The sequence below is a fragment of the Vicia villosa genome, linkage group LG3 (assembly GCF_029867415.1).
Source record: "Vicia villosa cultivar HV-30 ecotype Madison, WI linkage group LG3, Vvil1.0, whole genome shotgun sequence".
Taxonomy (NCBI): domain Eukaryota; kingdom Viridiplantae; phylum Streptophyta; class Magnoliopsida; order Fabales; family Fabaceae; genus Vicia; species Vicia villosa.
The window spans coordinates 120,301,115-120,312,802 of record NC_081182.1 but is presented as its reverse complement, the minus strand read 5'-3'; the positions used below and the strand labels follow the sequence as shown (position 1 = coordinate 120,312,802).

The 11,688-nt window shown below is 38.9% G+C and overlaps 1 long non-coding RNA gene across 1 annotated transcript; it reads left to right on the top strand.

The window, feature by feature from the left end:
- The first annotated feature begins 289 nt into the window (after positions 1 to 289).
- LOC131656597 (uncharacterized) lies at positions 290 to 811 on the top strand. Its single transcript, XR_009300183.1, has 3 exons — positions 290 to 371; positions 463 to 558; positions 644 to 811. It is a non-coding gene; the product is annotated as an uncharacterized LOC131656597 (long non-coding RNA).
- Positions 812 to 11,688: the final 10,877 nt, after the last annotated feature.

The window sequence follows — 11,688 nt, the reverse complement described above, 5'->3', positions numbered from 1 at the left end:
TCTCATTCTTTGTTCATCTAATCTCTGTTTCTTTTGTGTATAGCAAAATTTTCATATAACCTATTGTTTTAATTTATAGAGCACACTGGTTGCTGCTTGCTATCAACCCTATAAGGGAAGTCGTGTATTATTTGAATTCGGTAAATGGTGAATGGACCAATTATCCGGCTATGAAGGACATCGTTGATTTGTAAGTGGGATCGTTCTAAATATATATTCGTGTATATTTATATATTTACTTATTTGTGGGATTGATCTAAACATATGCTTTTATATATTTGTTAATTAGATCAATACAAGTGTTCCGAAGTCAACGGGACGCACAGGTATCCCGAACTAAATCTAACAACATTACTTGGATCCAAGTGCAGGTACATTATTTTTCACAATTTTGCTTATAATATATTTATGCTACTTGATAAAACAAGACAACTATAGAATCTTATTTGTTTTTCTATGTAGTGTCCGCAACAGCGAAACAGTTACGATTGCGGATACTTTGTATTGAGGTTTATGAAAGAAATCCTTCAGGCAAATCAATTAGAGATTCCGCTCACGGTATGAATTTATAACTTAAGATAATTTCATATAATTTATTACATTTAACTTAATGTATCATTCATATTATGTTTTTGTTTTGTAGTACCTTGACGAATTCCGTGCTGCTGGGTACCCGAGACTTAAGTTAGAAGAAATAAAAGAGGATTTGTGTCAATTTTATATTAAGCGCTTTTTCATGTAGGATTTGTGTCGATTTGAACTATAATATTATTGATGTTGTAATGATGTATATATATAATTTTGGATATTATAATGGTATTATATTAGTATATATATTGTCTTACTGATGGCTGAAATAATATCGTCGAAAATAAATTACAGGTCGAAAATATTACAGGTTGAAAACATATTACAGGTCGAAAATATTACAGGTCGACTGGGAGGATTAAATTACAGGCTGCACATTAAAATACCTCATTTAGCAACGACAGCGCTTTTAAAAAGCGCTCTTAAAGGTCCACCTACTAAAGCGCTTCTTTGTAAAAGCGCTGCCAAAGATTAATAAAAAAGCATAAAAAATAAAAAAAAACGCAACATACGAAAGCGCTTTTGGAAAAGCGCTCTTATAGGGGGGGCTATCAGAGCGCTTTTTCCAGAAAAAGCGCTCTTAAAGCCCACCCTATAAGAGCGCTTTTCCAAAAGCGCTTTCGTATGTTGCGTTTTTTTTTATTTTTTACTCTCACAGGGGGGGGCTATCAGAGCGCTTTTCTGGAAAAAGCGCTCTTAAAGGGTGGCCTACCAGAGCGCTTTTTCCAGGAAAGCGCTCTTATAGGGTGGCCTACCAGAGCGCTTTTTCCAGAAAAGCGCTCTTATAGGGGGGGCCTACCAGAGCGCTTTTTGAAGCGCTTTTGTTACCTTTGCCAGCGCTGCCTTTCACAGCGCTTTTAAGCGCTTTTAAAGCCCATAAAAAGCGCTTTTAAAGCCCTTCCGTGTTGTAGTGTGGACTCCATGCATGCGAACTCTTAGCTCCACGTGTTCCCCTTCCTGCCACGTTTGTGACTTTTGGAAACACAACGTTTTCTGTTGGCTATAAGTAGCCTTTTCCTCAACAATTTTACCTCTTCTTTGTTTCACGTTTTCCGCCTTCTTCCTCAATTTCTCTGCATTTTCATTTGTTTCTTTAAACCGTTTCGGCTTCTTCAAAGTACTTCTTCTTTCAACAATGGCGGCTACTGCTCCAACCACTGCCCCAGCCAAGACCTATGAGCTCTGTCTTGTTGACGGCAAGCCATATGTTCCAGAACCTACGTTTGCTGACAAAAAGGCGAAAATTTGGCAATCTCAGGTACTCATCCCTTTTCAACTTGAAGGTGCACCTTTGTCTTTCTTAGCTCCATTACATGTCGGCGCTCCATCTAAAATCTACACCACTGACGACGGAGCCTTCTTCCTCACCAGCAGAGAATCTAGACCGTTGATATCTTCCCCAACCCCTATTTCTTTGCGCGTTTTTGATAGAAATTTTCGGACGGCTCCACCCATAAGATGCCCTAAATTTGGCGCCTGGATGGCACGTCTGAAACTCGGCAAAGGTAAGCAATAGGATGAATTAGGTATCGACACCCTATTGAACTTGTCGCAGGAAGGCATTTCTTATTCTCATAGCATGCTGACGGCTGCACTATACTTCTGGGAAGGTTCGACAAACACTTTCCATACTAGATGTGGCATGATCACTCCTACCCTCCTGGATGTTGCTGCTATCACGTGCTTACAACCAGCTGGCCCTGTGTTTAACAATGCAGATGTCGACGTGGTTCCGGTGAAGTTCGACGTCGGTGACACTAAAAGTCCGACATTCAATAACTTCATTGCTCATCGCCATAAGAATACTCCTGTCATTAATGATGAGGAACACGTTGCTTTCTTGACATATTGGCTGTCGAGATGTGTTTTTTGTTCTAGATCCATGCAGGTGGCCAAGCAATTCGTCTACCTCGCAAGTCACCTACACAATGGTGGTAACATCTCTCTGGGACAGTTGATACTAGCTAACCTCTATACGTCACTGACGGATGTGGCTAGGAAAATCAGATACTAGAACCCCAACACCCTAAAAAAGAAAATGTTTTAGTGCATGGACCTTTTTGGTTGCTGCAATTGTGGCTAAATGCCACTTTTTATGAAGAGCTAAAACCTTTTAAGAACTGGAAGATAACCTGTTCTCTGACCAAGGTTTATAGCATCTAGGAACGCTTATTGACTCCGACTCCAGTTGATAAAGGCGCCCCCAACATAAAAAATCCTTTGTTACTAATTGGCGGCGCTTCTTGGTCCCCATTTTTCTGTCCTACTCCATTGCGAGCACGAGTCCCAGTCTGACAGCTTATCAGCCTAATTTGGTAGCTTGACAGTTTGGACTTTGCCAACTAGTTCCCAAATCCCTGTTTACTTCTCATGAACTATTGGTAGATGTCCTTAATGACGAAGCTTGGGAGCATGTTCAAGAGGACTATGACAGCATATGGAACAGTCGGCCTTCTCTCATCTTTACCAATTTTAAGCTTGCGTTTTACTGTACTAATGAGTTCGAGACTTGGTGGCTGTGGTGTCCTTTTTTTTAACTCCTTGTTTCACATGGGAGGACATCACGCCGGACTCTTCATGCGAAATTTGGAAGGAGAGAGGCGCCCTTGTGGGATGAATTTTATTTTAGTTCTTCCTACGATAGCACATGGACTTTTTAATTATCCTACGAGGAGGAAGGGGAAAAAGATCTCAAATAAACCCTAGGAGTTTTCTAGGTGTGGGGATTTCACCTAATCAGAAGTTATGGAGTCCGATAGGTCGGTTATACATAGGGAAGGTTTTAAGCACCCTACATATTCGTAGTACTCTACAGGAACCTTCTATGTGTCTATGTGTTTGTGTTTGCAAATTGAATGGGAAAGTTTCTCCTTTGTGTTAGGAGAGAGAATTGAATTGAATTGAATTGAAAGACAGATGAACTGACTGTTTTTGGTTTTTGATTAGCTCGCTGAGATTCCTTGTGAATCTCATGCCTACATATCCCTAATGGAAGTCAGAGCTTTTTATAGTTCGGGGAACTAATTAGGGAAATGAATTAATTTTGGGAGTGCCTTGCTTGAAGCTCAAGGTTGAAGCTTGGAATTAAATCTCTGTTTATAGGAAAGAGACATGAAGTCATCTTTACAGAGAGGTATTTCTACTATTCCACCACAAACATTTGAAGTGACAGAAAAGCTAGGTTTGTTTCATAAGAGAGGGACCTTACTTGTGTGTGTGCAAGTATGCCAGTCCCGGTCTCTTGAATGAAAGAAAGATTCTCAACCAGTTTAGGAAAAGGGTACAAGTTTGGGTGCGTGTGCCTCAGAGCATGCCTTTCAGAGTTCTAAATGGGAGAATGTTTGAAATTGAAATTGAAATGTTTGTAATTTTGAATGTGGTAAAATAGGAGAAATATCTCTCTATAGAGATAAATCATGTATATCTACTGTATGAAAGATTTGAATTTTTGACTGGCTTGTATGAGGCCCAAGCTTGAGGCTTAAAAGAGTTTTTATTAACTCTGGGAGATGACTCCACTGGGGATTGACTTTGAGTGAAGGATTTGTGTTCTGTATGAAGCCCAGAATTGTGGCTGACTCTAACTGGAGAGTGTTTATTTTATTTTATTGAAAGGTTTATTTAGTGTTCTGTACAAAGCCCAGAATTGTGGCTGACTCTACCTAGGGAGACATTGTTTTCTGCCTTGTACAAAGCCCAAGGTTGTGGCTGAGTGCTGAGGAAACAAATTTTGGAGACTATGGATGACTCTATTTTATGCCTTGTACAAAGCCCAAGGTTATGGCTGACTTAATGGAGAAGGATTCGCTATGGAGACTCTATTATCCGCCTTGTACAAAAGCCCAAGGTTGAGGCTAACTCTTGATGGGAAGAAGATCTACCAGTTTGGGAACTTTTGACTCAAAGGGGAATATCTGCCTTGTACAAAGCCCAAGGTTAAGGCTAACTCTACTGGGGAGTTAGATATTATTAAGCATGGATTGATGGATGAAAGACCCAAGTTTGAAGGTTGACCTTACTGGGGAATTTGTTTGAGTGATTGAGACTAGCCCAGGGAATGACTCTACTGGGGAATTTTGAAGGTTTGAATGAAAGTTGTTTTTGGAAGCTAACCTTTTTCAAGGAATTTGGATTTAAAGGAATTGATTTTGGAGGCTGACCCTTTCCAGGGGATTTGACTTTAAAGGAATGGTTTGGGAGGCTAACCCTTTCCAGGGAATTTGGATTTAAAGGAATTGATTTTGGAGGCTGACCCTTTCTAGGGGATTTTGACTTATGAAATATTGATTTTGGAAGCTAACCCTTTCCAGGGAGTTTTATGAAATGAAGGAATGATGGAGGCTGACCCTTTCCAGGGAAATTGACTTATGAAAGAGTGGTTTTGGAGGCTAACCCTTTCCAGGGGATTTTATGAAAATGAAGATTGATTGGAGGCTGACCCTTTCCAGGGGATTTGACTTTAAAGGAATGGTTTTGGAGGCTAACCCTTTCCAGGGAATTTGGACTTTAAAGGATTGATTTAAACATCTTGTTTAAAGTCCAAGATTAAGGCTGACTCTGACTGAGGAAATTCCAGATGTGGAATCTAAACTCTACTAAGGAGAAGACTTATTGAAGATTTGAAGATAAAGGTGACAGAGATTGTCCATGTCCCTCATTCCAAAAGGTGAACTCAATACTGAGATTGAGACATTCTTGGCTTATTTGAAGTCTGGTTTGAAGAATAGAAGAATCTCACCAGGGTAGACTAAAAGGTGACTAAAGACCTGTTCCTATGTTTATAAGAAACCTGATGGGTCCTTGTATACAAGCTCAAGAGGAAGCTATGAGTATGCTTTTAAGAAGCCTGTGGGTCATTGTATTGTAAGCCCAAGAGGAGGGTAATCGAGGGTCCTTGTCATAGCACAAGAGAAAGCTATGTTGGTTTTGAACTTAGTTTGGCTATAAGCAAATGGGTAAGAGGTTTCACCAGGAATAATTCCTCTTGGGTGGATGTGCCCTATTTTTGTTCTAAGGCTTTTTTCAAAATGTTTCACCGGGAATAATTCATCTTGAGGTTTGAACTAAGGAATTCTAATTAGCAAAGAGCCTTCGCCGGGAAGACATTCTCAATCCTAGGCCATAGTCTTATAATATATATACAGTTTATTTATCCTAAGGTTTTTCTTAGACGGAGTTCTAAACAGTGTATATACAGTTTATATTTGACAGTAATTTAAATGAAAGCTTGTAAATTGAAAGCTGTAAAGCCTAACCTGGATGAAGAGGAGGCCTTTGAAGATGTATGTACAAAGGGGATTGGGTCTTAGACTCAAGGAGAGGCCCATGTGAAATTGTTTTGAAGTTGAAGTTATTTTGAGAACAGTTTGAAAGTTTGATTGAAGACAGTTGTAAACAGTTGAATGTTTATTGAAAACAGTTTTGAAATGTTTTTGTTTTGAAAACAGAAGAAGTGAAGATGGACACTAGGTCACATAGGTACATGAAGAGTTTCACCGGGAATAATACCCTTCAATACCGAGAAGAAAGTTTTGAAAACAGATGAGAAATTTTATGTTTAAATATGGTTCGAAAACAAACTATGAAAATAAAAAGATATTGGGTCTTACACTCTATTAGAGGCCCATTGAAATTGATTTACTGTTTATGAAAAACAATTGAATGTTTTGCTGGATGTAAGGTTTTGTTGAATGAAAACCTTAATCGTCTGTTTGATCGAGGTTTGAAAATAGTTTTGAAAATTGACAAAAGTCAACTTAATTAGGGTAAAGGCAAAGTCTATACCTAATTAAGACCTAAATGATTAGGTTTTTATCACAAAATATTTACAAAGTGATTAGGTTTTGAAAATTCAATGAAAACATGTATTAAAAGTATTTTAAAATACTTAAAAACTACCATTTTAAACCTAATAAAAATATATCAAATAAATAATATTTTTGTGATTTTTTTGATTATTCATAAAATAGATATGATAAATGAGAAGTGTGAAAAATCAAAAGAAAATGATTTAATTTGATGGGTGAATTAATTATGTGAAGTTTGTGAAGAAAATGAAAGAAAATAGTGGTAAAAAAATAGGTTTTTGGTCTCACCAAGGTTTGAAGACACGCCCTTGTGATCACCACCCAAAACCTGACCAACTAAGCTACACGCTCAGTTTGTATAACATACGCGTGCCTTTGATCATATATGAAACAAGTGTGGAAAAATGGAAAAAATAAAACGAAAGGTCTGGGGGGGTTCAAACCCCAGACCTTATGGCAAGAGAGAGTGTGAAGCGCATGTGACCAAGTGAGCTAACGATGTATTCGTTAAATAAACGCCCCCAGTTAAATATATTTGAAACTTCCCTCTGAGAATTAAAAAATGGCGCCACTCACCATCTTCATCTTCAACCTCAAGCTCCACCATTTTTGAATTTCTGAACTTGCTCATTTCTCAACCAAATTGGATGATGTAAACATGAATTTCGTTCTAAACTTTCTCACGAATCCAGATATGTAACTAATATTAATTTATATTAACTACAACTATCTAATTCTTCAAAAAAATATGAAGAACACATAAACCCTAATTTTAAAATTAAATGATGATGAAGATGAATAAATGAATGATGATAGAGGGTATTTGATCCTCTGATGATGCTGAGCAAACTGGTATCGAGATATATTGCAAAGAGTACTTGAATAAGAGTGTTAGAGTTTGAAAAAATACCTCTGAAAATGAAGGTCATGATGATGGTGGAGAGCTTCTGGCTATGGCTGGATGATTGTAAAAGCTTCCTGGTAGCTCAGTGATGCTAACTGAATGCTTATTTCAACTTGAACACTTCAGGATTGCTCTGCTCGATACCTCCTATTTGAGCTTCAAGTGAACATGGAGAGTGATGATTCTGCACTTACAGATGTGTTGCAGACATCTAAATAACTTCACTACACCCCTAGGAACATGTTGATGTGCTTAGATTTGTTTGACACCCTCTGAATTGTTCTACAGACCTCCAACTGCTTAAGCTCCAAATTGAAAGTGGCTATGGTGTTTCTCCACTTCCAGAAGTGTTCCAGGTGCTTGGATCACTTCTAATGAACCTCCTTGAGATGTTAGAAGGCTCACTTTCAAAAGAAGAGCTCTGGTTTGAAGAACTCGATTCTTCTTGCTAAAGAACTTTTGAAAACCATAAGCATGAGGGAGAGAAGGAGAAAGCAAGAATTTGATGTTTCTTTGGTGTGCTGAATACTGAGGATGACACTTCTATTTATAGACAAAAAGCTCATTGCAATTGAAGAGAGTGAGCTTTCTTAGTGAAGTCACTTTGGTTTCTTGGCCAGGAAGAAATTTCAAAGAATATCAAAATGCAATGATGGCATTTTCGAGCTAGCTCCCTATCCATTGATCTCTTCTGATCTTAGGGGACAATTCTGATGTGTAGAGATTTCTAATTGGTTTAGAAAAGATTCCAATTGATGAATCACCATTTGCCATAAATTCCTAAATGTAATGATTACATAATCAGATGGCATTGATTTTTGGATGTTTTGGAATCTTGATGCAAATGATTCTCTCCAATATCTTCTGATATATTTGAAGTGTAGAATTAGTGTAGGCCTTTGCAAAAAAATGACCAAAACCAAAGTTGGTCACGACTTGTAATTTCACTTCATGAGCCTAACTTTGGAGAAGCATAACTCCTAGCTCAAAATGAATTTAGAGGAGGTTGAGGACAATTTGGAAAGCCCTTGACATGTACTTTGACGTTGGAAGTTTTTTCTAGTCTGTACTTGAAATTTTGAGATATTCCCTTCCAAAGTTTTGAAATAAGAGACCTTTAAACACTTAGAGAAAAATTTCTAAGTATGAAAAATCAATCTTTAACTTTTTGATTCTTGATTGATTTTCTTGATTATTCTTGGTCAAATGACTTCAATAACCATATGTTGATGATATTGATCCTTAAAAGTCATGGTTTGATCCAAAACCCTAAAAGTCAAAGGTGATCTTGTACAGTTGACTTTTTCCAAATGAAGTGAAATCTTGGACTTTTGTGATGAATCAAGCTCTCCTCCTCAAATGAATGATATGAATGGAACATATTGAGGTAATAGAAGTTCTTGAGCCATGTTTTGTGTTGTGGAACGATGTCCTGATTAAAAGTCAAATGTCCAAGTGAATTAGGTCAAAAACCCTAATTGTAGGTCAGATGAAATTGATGACTGTGGCCTCTGGATTGAAGTACAATTCCCATTGGATATTTACATAGGGATCATTTGAAGATGATTAAACACTTTGAGTAATCCCCTGGAGCTTTTTAGGGCTTCCCAGATGTGGGCCCTGATTTTAGTCCTTGATAGTCTCAAAACCCTAGTTTGGTGACCTGAGCAAACCTGAGTCTTGATGACTGATGCCTGATCATCATAGGTGGATGGATGAATCACCTTGAGTCCTATGATTGTATTAGAGGTCATTTTCTTATTGATTGATCCTTTGTCTGATCTTCTTTGTTCTTGAACACCCTCGATTGAGTACTAGGTAAACAAGTGACTGCTCTGGGTATTCGTCTTGAGTTTATGAAGTGTCTGGAGATGTAACATCTCAGGGGGGTCAAAATTAGGGTATGACAGTGGCGAACTTACTTCGTTACATTCGTCGGTGACCCTGATAAAAAGATTTCCGAACTGACTGCTGCTATTGATCATTTGCAGGGCAAACCTACTCAATGTAAGGCCACTAACATCAAGCAGATTCAAGATTTCCAGAAATACTTTGGGGTGGTATATCTGCCTACTAATCTTCATCGAACCATTTCTCAAGCGGCTGAGGTGTTAAGGGAGAAGGTAACCAGTAAGATTCCCTCTTTAAAAATACCTGGTTACGCGAAAGATAAATATCTCTTCGCGCTTCATTTTGCAAAAATCAAATTTCCTCCCTTGCCTACTAGCCCTTTGGCTTTGGCATTTCGACCACCGATCCCGAACTGGAATTATTGTCCTTTGTCGGATATCTAAAATGCTTATAAGAAAAAGGCCGCTAGAGTGGAATCGACAAAGTACAGGTTGGATAACTATCCGGGTGTTTTGCATATTGCTCCTCAATATGTGAGAACACTTACTGACATCCCCAATGGTAACAACTTTTTGGAAAGCTCCATTCATTTCTTTCGACTTTTTATGTTACTAACTTACCCATTTCTTTTAGCTATTCCTCTTGCAGCTGCCAGAGAGATTCCTGCCATCAAACCCAACAAAGTCGACACTTCCATAGCAAAGGTACCTCTTCAAACTTGTAGATTTTTCTCTTCCTGTTTTGCTGCCGTTTAGTCTGACATTTGTTTTGCAGCCCAATCCTGATAATCCTACTTTAGATGACGAACCCATCTCGCTTTCTCTACCCAAGGTTAGTTCTCTGCCTCATTCCCTATTCGACTATTGTGTTCCGTTTTCATTTTTCTATATCTGATCCTGATTGTCCGCCTCTGCTAGAATTGAAAACATTCTGTGGTTTCGACTGCTCCCTCTCACCAATCCAAATCGTCCAAGAAGGACAAGCCACAAACTTCTGAAGGGGCGAAGGTATTTTTCTCTGACTTGAGTCTCTTCATGTCGAGCTAGAATTTAGGTCTTATTTAGCGTATGCTTTTTCAGCCATCTCAGGATGCTAAACCCCTTCACCGGTCCCCTAGCTCCAAATACAAAAGGAAGCAACAGTCTTCTCCTGAAGGTGGGGAGGCCAAAAAACAAAAACAAAAGATCAAGGCTTCCGAACCTTGTGGCGCTGCGCCTCTTGTCGAATCTGGCGGGGAATTAGAAGATGATCCTACGCCTTTAACCACGAAACGAAGAAGTAAGATTATTGTCAACAAATACTTCTATTTTGGCCTCATTTGATATTACAATTTAGTTTCGAATACAACTTCGGTTACTCCCCCTCCATCAGCTTCGGTCAAACAGCCAGATTCTCCTAAAGCTATCGTAGCTGCTTCAAAAGGAGATGAGAAACAAAGGAATTCCGACCTAGCGCTTCAGGTACAAACTAATCACTACAAGCTTATGACTATTGGACGAATTGAATTATTTCTTAAAAATTTTCCTTTTTGTTGCAGGTTGGTTCTTCTGACCCACAAGCTGATGTTGCTGGTACGGCTGAGTATTCTCCACTTTTTGACAACATTTATCTTCCTCAAGATAATCCTGATTTAGTCGCTGGTGAGTTAGTCGACTTAACTATCATAGCTATTCGTAGCGATTCTGATTCTGTCACTAGTCCCGCCACGCACTATACTGTCTATTCGACTAGTTCTAATTCTAGTCTTTCAGATTCCCCGCTGGTTCTAAGGACTGCAAAGGGCAATGACCAACTCCTTGTCAATAATGATCCTTCACAACCAGCCAGCACACTGGGTGTTCTCTTGGTTGCTGAGTTTGCTCCTCCTTCGACCTCCGTTGGGACTTCTCAGGCTGAAAAACCTACAGTTGTCTTGCCAATTTTTGCAAAGCTTCTTCCTCTTCTTCTTGAAAACATTGAAATGTGAGGAAAAATGAAAATTTGATTGAAGCTAACCAGACAGCAGTGAAGACAAATGTGGACACTATGATCAAAGCAAAGAGAGTGATCAGGGAGATGAAGACTCAGTTGGGCCAGAAGAGTCAGGAGCAACTCTCTAACACTGAAAGATCTACAGCAATTTGCCATCGGCTTGAGGAACTGTCGAAAGAGATGTCTGACTTGAAGGAGGAGTTGGATCTCATCACCAAATAGGAGGAGGAATTCGCCGAGGATATTGCCCCCACGCAGGCGTATATGCTAAGGATGACTGTCGATGCTGTTGCTATTAGCCAAGCTACGGATCAAATTGAAAAAGAGATTAAGGTGCTCAAGGATGAATCCGACACCTTGGAAAACCGGGGCAACAGATCTTCAGCTCGAATTGCGTTCTTTCCAGAAGCTGTACAGCCATTTATGATCTTGTTGAGACCATCTGCGTATGGTTTTATTTTGATGTAATTTTTCCTTTTTGTACCATTTTTGTAATTTTTTGACAATTGGTTTCCGGACCACCTTTAAATGCCATGTTTTCGTTTCACTTGCTGGCTTTTAAATACT